The sequence below is a fragment of the Nelumbo lutea genome, chromosome 5 (genome assembly GCF_056320005.1).
Source record: "Nelumbo lutea isolate HS-2025 chromosome 5, American lotus-T2T, whole genome shotgun sequence".
NCBI classification, from domain to species: Eukaryota; Viridiplantae; Streptophyta; class Magnoliopsida; order Proteales; family Nelumbonaceae; genus Nelumbo; species Nelumbo lutea.
The window spans coordinates 67,657,347-67,662,890 of record NC_142688.1 but is presented as its reverse complement, the minus strand read 5'-3'; positions in this window follow the sequence as shown (position 1 = coordinate 67,662,890).

Here is a 5,544-nt window from a genome sequence, read left to right as displayed (position 1 = left end):
AAGAATAACCATTGATGAACTTACAATTTATCTATATTTTATGAGGTTTTTGCATGAAATTTTATAATGGTTTAATTAAATTTTTGCCGTATTTTAGCTTGATTGCAAGAAAGATTTCAGGGGGAGCCAAATCAACAAAAAGAAGGCAAAAGCAAGAAAAGAAAACCCAAAAATTTATCAAGTTCAGCCCGGCCCAGCCATGAGAGCAAGAGAATTTCATTCGGCCCAAGAAGAGCAAGTGAAACTCTTTGGAAAATCCAAGGGAAGAAGCCTAGCTATGAGGAGAATTCGGCCCAGCAAGGAAGGCCCATTTTTAGCCCAAATAACAGCCTAGAGTGTAGCCCACATGAGCTCAAAAGCAAGCTAAGTTGTAGCCCAAATAGCAGCCCAAAGGGAGCTAGGGGCGGCAACTTCTAGGAGTTTCTTGAAGAGAAGGAGGGAGCACTCTAGAAGGTTCATGAGGGGTGTAATACACCCCATTCTAGAGGCTTCAAGAAGGGGCAAGAGCCCCCTTGAAAAACTATATAAGGAGGCCTCTAGGAGGGGAGAAAGTTGTTCAATTGCTTGAGAGAAAGGCTCTCCCACTCTTAGAGGTTCAGCCACCTTGAGAGAAGAGAAGAGAAGAAGGCTAGGCGCAAGGAAGAAGAAGAAGAAGGGCTGAAGGAAGTTCAAGACAAGCAAGCTAGAAGAAGAAGGTGAGTTCGAATTGAGGGATTGTGATTCAAAGATTTTTTGTAATAAATCATTTGTAGTTTCATTCTCTTTTGATTTGAATTCAGTTTCTTAGTTATATGTTCTTTCTTCTTTCTCCTTGTTTCCATTCTTCCTTGATGTATTTCAGCTTGTAAAATTTCAGTTCAGCAATCTAATTCTTTTTGATTCATTCAAATGATCATGCATTGTACTTGAAGTTTCTTGAATAAGGGTGTGATTGCAGATCAATTCGGCCAACTAACCTTCAAAACTCAGATCTGAATTCTCAGATCTGAGATTGCAAGATCTGAATTGCTTGAAAGAGAATTCAGATCTGCAAATTTCAGATTGGGCGAATTAATCTACAGCTTGGAATTCCTAGAGTGCTTGAGAGAGACTCTAGGAATTCAGATCTACTATTCAAGAACTGAATTGAGTGCAAGGTTAGAGATAACTTGCACAATTCAGTTGGTGATCAATTCAGATTTGAATTGATGCCTTAGAAGTGTTTGAAGAAATGCATGCATGGGGATTAGATTCTTGCTAGAGATAGAAGAACCGTCACTCATGCATAGGATGAACATGCGCTTGAGAGAGGCTGTTCATGACCTTGGGGTTTCATCAAACCAAGGCTCAATCATGATTCATTCGAATGATCCAAATTGATAGATTGCTGAATTCTGAGATTGACATTTACTGCTTACTCTTCTAACCTGAATTGAAGGCAATTGGACCAATGATTTAGATAGATTTTAATTTAGGATTTCTTAGCTTTCATTAGAGTTTTGATTTATTTGTTGATCAGATAAGAAATGTTCAATTTAGTATTGGTAATTGTTTCCTAAATCCTCGTGGGAACGATACTTCACTCACTACTTTATTACTTGAACGGCTAGTGCACTTGCTAGTGTCACAATGAGCCACACATCAACCATCCAGCTTGCTCTGTTATGCAAACCCAAACAAGTCTTCGGGAATTGGATTGAAGAAAACAATCAATAAGCTATAATGGGACCATTAACTTGTCTCAATGTAGTGACTGGTTGGATGTCTCTATGGGAATTTTTATTAGTTCATTTATCCATGCCAAGCACAATAAGTTTTCTCAGACTTTCTAATGTAACTGCTCCAATGGATTTAGTATTTCCAAAACTCATAGATTTTAGGCTGGTCAATCCCCTAATTTCAAACAAAGTTGGCTCAGTTGTAGAGCCAAAGGGTGGATTAAATGCCCTCCGAGAATTGATTAATGGTGGTGGAATCAGCAAAATGAAAAATTTTACACATGCCATTGCTATAGCTTCTTATCTTTTAGATCCACCATTTATTGATAAACACAAAAATGTTGGGACAACTACAACATTCTTGTTATAGATATGCACATCCTCCCTGAGATAGCACAAATTCCTCAATAACATTAAAGTTGAGTCTTCCCTTGCCTTTTTGAAAGAAAGAGGAAGGTTGAGAACTCGGAATCAACCGGGAGGCTAGGGCAAAATGGGAGTAATGAGATGGTTGAATGGGAAAACCAATGATAAGGGGAATCAATGATTGAATGAATGAACTTCATTATGAGAAGGATCTCTATTTATGGGGGAAGTTCCCGAGATCCTGAAAGGAAAGACCAAAGGTGTTTGTTTTCTAATAGGAAAGGGAATATTAAATTTGCCATCAATCATTAAGGAGCTTTGATGGGGTTTCTGAAGGGATGAAAGATCCATCATATTGATGGCCGAACCCTGTAGGTAGGTTGGGCGAAATTTCAAAAATTTCTCTCTCCCATCTGGGAATCACATTCCCTGTTTTAGAAAATCTGCATTTTCAAGGATCAATCTTGAACCTAAACCAAACTAGATCTGAAACCAAAAGATAGGAGAGGGATATACCTGATATAGAGTAGCAGAAATTCCCAATGAAGGTGTTCCAAAGAAGTCTCCAAAGACTACTCCCACTGAAAATGACACAGTGTAGGGTGGAGCCGAATTAGCAGTGTTCTTCCCAAGAACCAAACCCTTCAGCAAGAATTTGATGGAGGCTGTGAGCATGACTTCAGATCATCCTTTCTCCAAAGGCTGATATAAAGAACTATTCTTGATCGCTCCTACAAGAATGGAGATCGAACTGGCAATTGGCGGCAATTGGAGGAGAATCCAGGGAGAAGATGGCACAGTCACACTGTTGCTTTCATCTCTCTATGTGATCTAAGATCTGATGTCTGGGGCTTTGAGATGTGTTGAATTGTTCACCCCCTCATCCTTTTATAGACTAAAAGAGATCAGCTCCTAATCCCATTAGGAGTTCTGGATTCAAATCCTTATTTGAATCTGAACTCTCTTTAAGTGATGAGGATAGATCCTTATCTTATCTGTAGATTTAGATCAGCTCTCCTAATCTCGTTAGGAGGTTTCTAGATCCAAATCTCTATTTGGATCTAGACTCTCTGAGTGGATAGGGATGACTCCCTATTGATGAACCTACAATTTATCTATATTTTATGAGGTTTTTGCATGAAATTTTATGCTGGTTTAATTAGATTTTGCCCTATTTTAGCTTGATTGCAAGAAAGATTTTAGGGGGAGCCAAATCAACAAAAAGAAGGCAAAAGCAAGAAAAGAAAGCCCAAAATTTATCAAGTTCAGCCCAGCCCAGCCATGAGAGCAAGGGAGTTTCATTCAGCCCAAGTAGTTCAAGCTAACTCTTTGGAAAACCCAAGGGAAGAAGCCTAGCAAGAAGGAAATTTCGACCCAACCCATTTTTAGCCCAAATAACAGCCTAGAGTGTAGCCCACATGAGCTCAAAAGCAAGCTAAGTTGTAGCCCAAATAGCAGCCCAAAGGGAGCTAGGGGCGGCAACTCCTAGAAGTTTCTTGAAGAGAAGGAGGGAGCACTCTAGAAGGTTCATGAGGGGTGTAATACACCCAATTCTAGAGACTTCAAGAAGGGGCAAGAGCCCCCTTGAAAAACTATATAAGGAGGCCTCTAGGAGGGGGGAGAGGTGTTCAATTGCTTGAGAGGAAGGCTCTCCCACTCTTAGAGGTTCGGCCACCTTGAGAGAAGAGAGGAGAAGAAGGCTAGGCGCAAGGAAGAAGAAGAAGAAGGGCTGAAGGAAGTTCAAGACAAGCAAGCTAGAAGAGAAGGTGAGTTCGAATTGAGGGTTTGTGATTCAAAGATCTTTTGTAATAAATCAATTGTAGTTCATTCTCTTTTGATTCGAATTCAGTTTCTTTGTTATATTTTCTTTCTTCTTTCTCCTTGTTTCCATTCTTCCTTGATGTATTTCAGCTTGTAAAATTTCAGTTCAGCAATCTAATTCTTTTTTATTCATTCAAATGGTCATTAATTGTACTTGAAGTTTCTTGAATAAGGGTGTTATTGTAGATTAATTTGGCCAACTAACCTTCAAAACTCAGATCTGAATTCTCATATCTGAGATTGCAAGATCTGAATTGCTTGAAAGAGAATTCAGATCTGCAATTTTCAGATTGGCCGAATTAATCTACAGCTTGGAATTCCTAGAGTGCTTGAGAGAGACTCTAGGAATTCAGATCTACTATTCAAGAACTGAATTGAATGCAAGGTTAGAGATAACTTGCACAATTCAGTTGGTGATCAATTCAGATTTGAATTGATGCCTTAGAAGTGTTTGAAGAAATGCATGCATGGGGATTAGATTTTTGCTAGAGATAGAAGAACCGTCACTCATGCATCGGATGAACATGCGCTCGAGAGAGGCTATTCATGACCTTGGGGTTTCACCAAACCAAGGCTCAATCATGATTTATTCGAATGATCCAAATTGATAGATTGCTGAATTCTGAGATTGACATTTACTGCTTACTCTTCTAACCTGATTTGAAGGCAATTGGGCCAATGATTTAGATAGATTTTAATTTAGGATTTTTTAGCTTTCATTAAAGTTTTGATTTATTTGTTGATCAGATAAGAAGTGCTCAATTTAGTATTGGTAATTGTTTCCTAAATCCTCGTGGGAACGATACTTCACTCACTACTTTATTACTTGAACGGCTAGTGCACTTGCTAGTGTCACAATGAGCCACACATCAAGTTTTTTGCGCCGTTGCCGGGGATTTATAGAAGCAATATTAGGAAACATTGAGTATTCTTAATCTGGTATCATTCAGCATTGCATTCATAGTTGGTTTAATTTGCTTAACTTTACATTTTAGCTTTGAATGCAACTACTGTACTACTGTAGTTATGTTTCTTCTTTCTTAAATAGATTACTTTCTTTTTCTGGTTTCAGTTTCATTTAAATAAAGGCATATTTGATTTCTATTCAATCTTGGTGTTGTTCCCTTCAAAAAGAAAAAAAAAAAGAAAAAATTCACAAAAACATGAGTGTTGCAGATCTGAGTTGCATTCGGCACTCAGATCAGTAGATTTCAGATCTACAGCACTCAGCCGAAAAGAATTGCTTGTGTTTCAGCCTTTTATTTCTTTTTCCATTACAATATATATATATATATATATAATGAAAAAAAAAAGAGGGAGATCTTTTGAACAACAAGAAGAGCAATTGAGAATTTGGATCAGAATTCAGATTTGAGTTCAGATCTGAGTTCTGCTATTGCAGATCTGCAACAGTTCAGATCTGAGTTCCTCTGAACTCAGACCTGAACTGATGCAATTTTGAGGGGAATTGGGTGTCATCACCAGCCTAATTTACCCTAGGGCACTTCTGCTATTCCCCAAAAACAATTTGGTAGCAATAACTGAAGGTAAGGCAATTGAGAATTCAGATCCGAACTCAGACTTGAGTTCAGACCTGAATTCTGCTATTGCAGAACTGCTCAGTTCAAATCTGAGTTCAGATGAACTCAGACCTGAACTG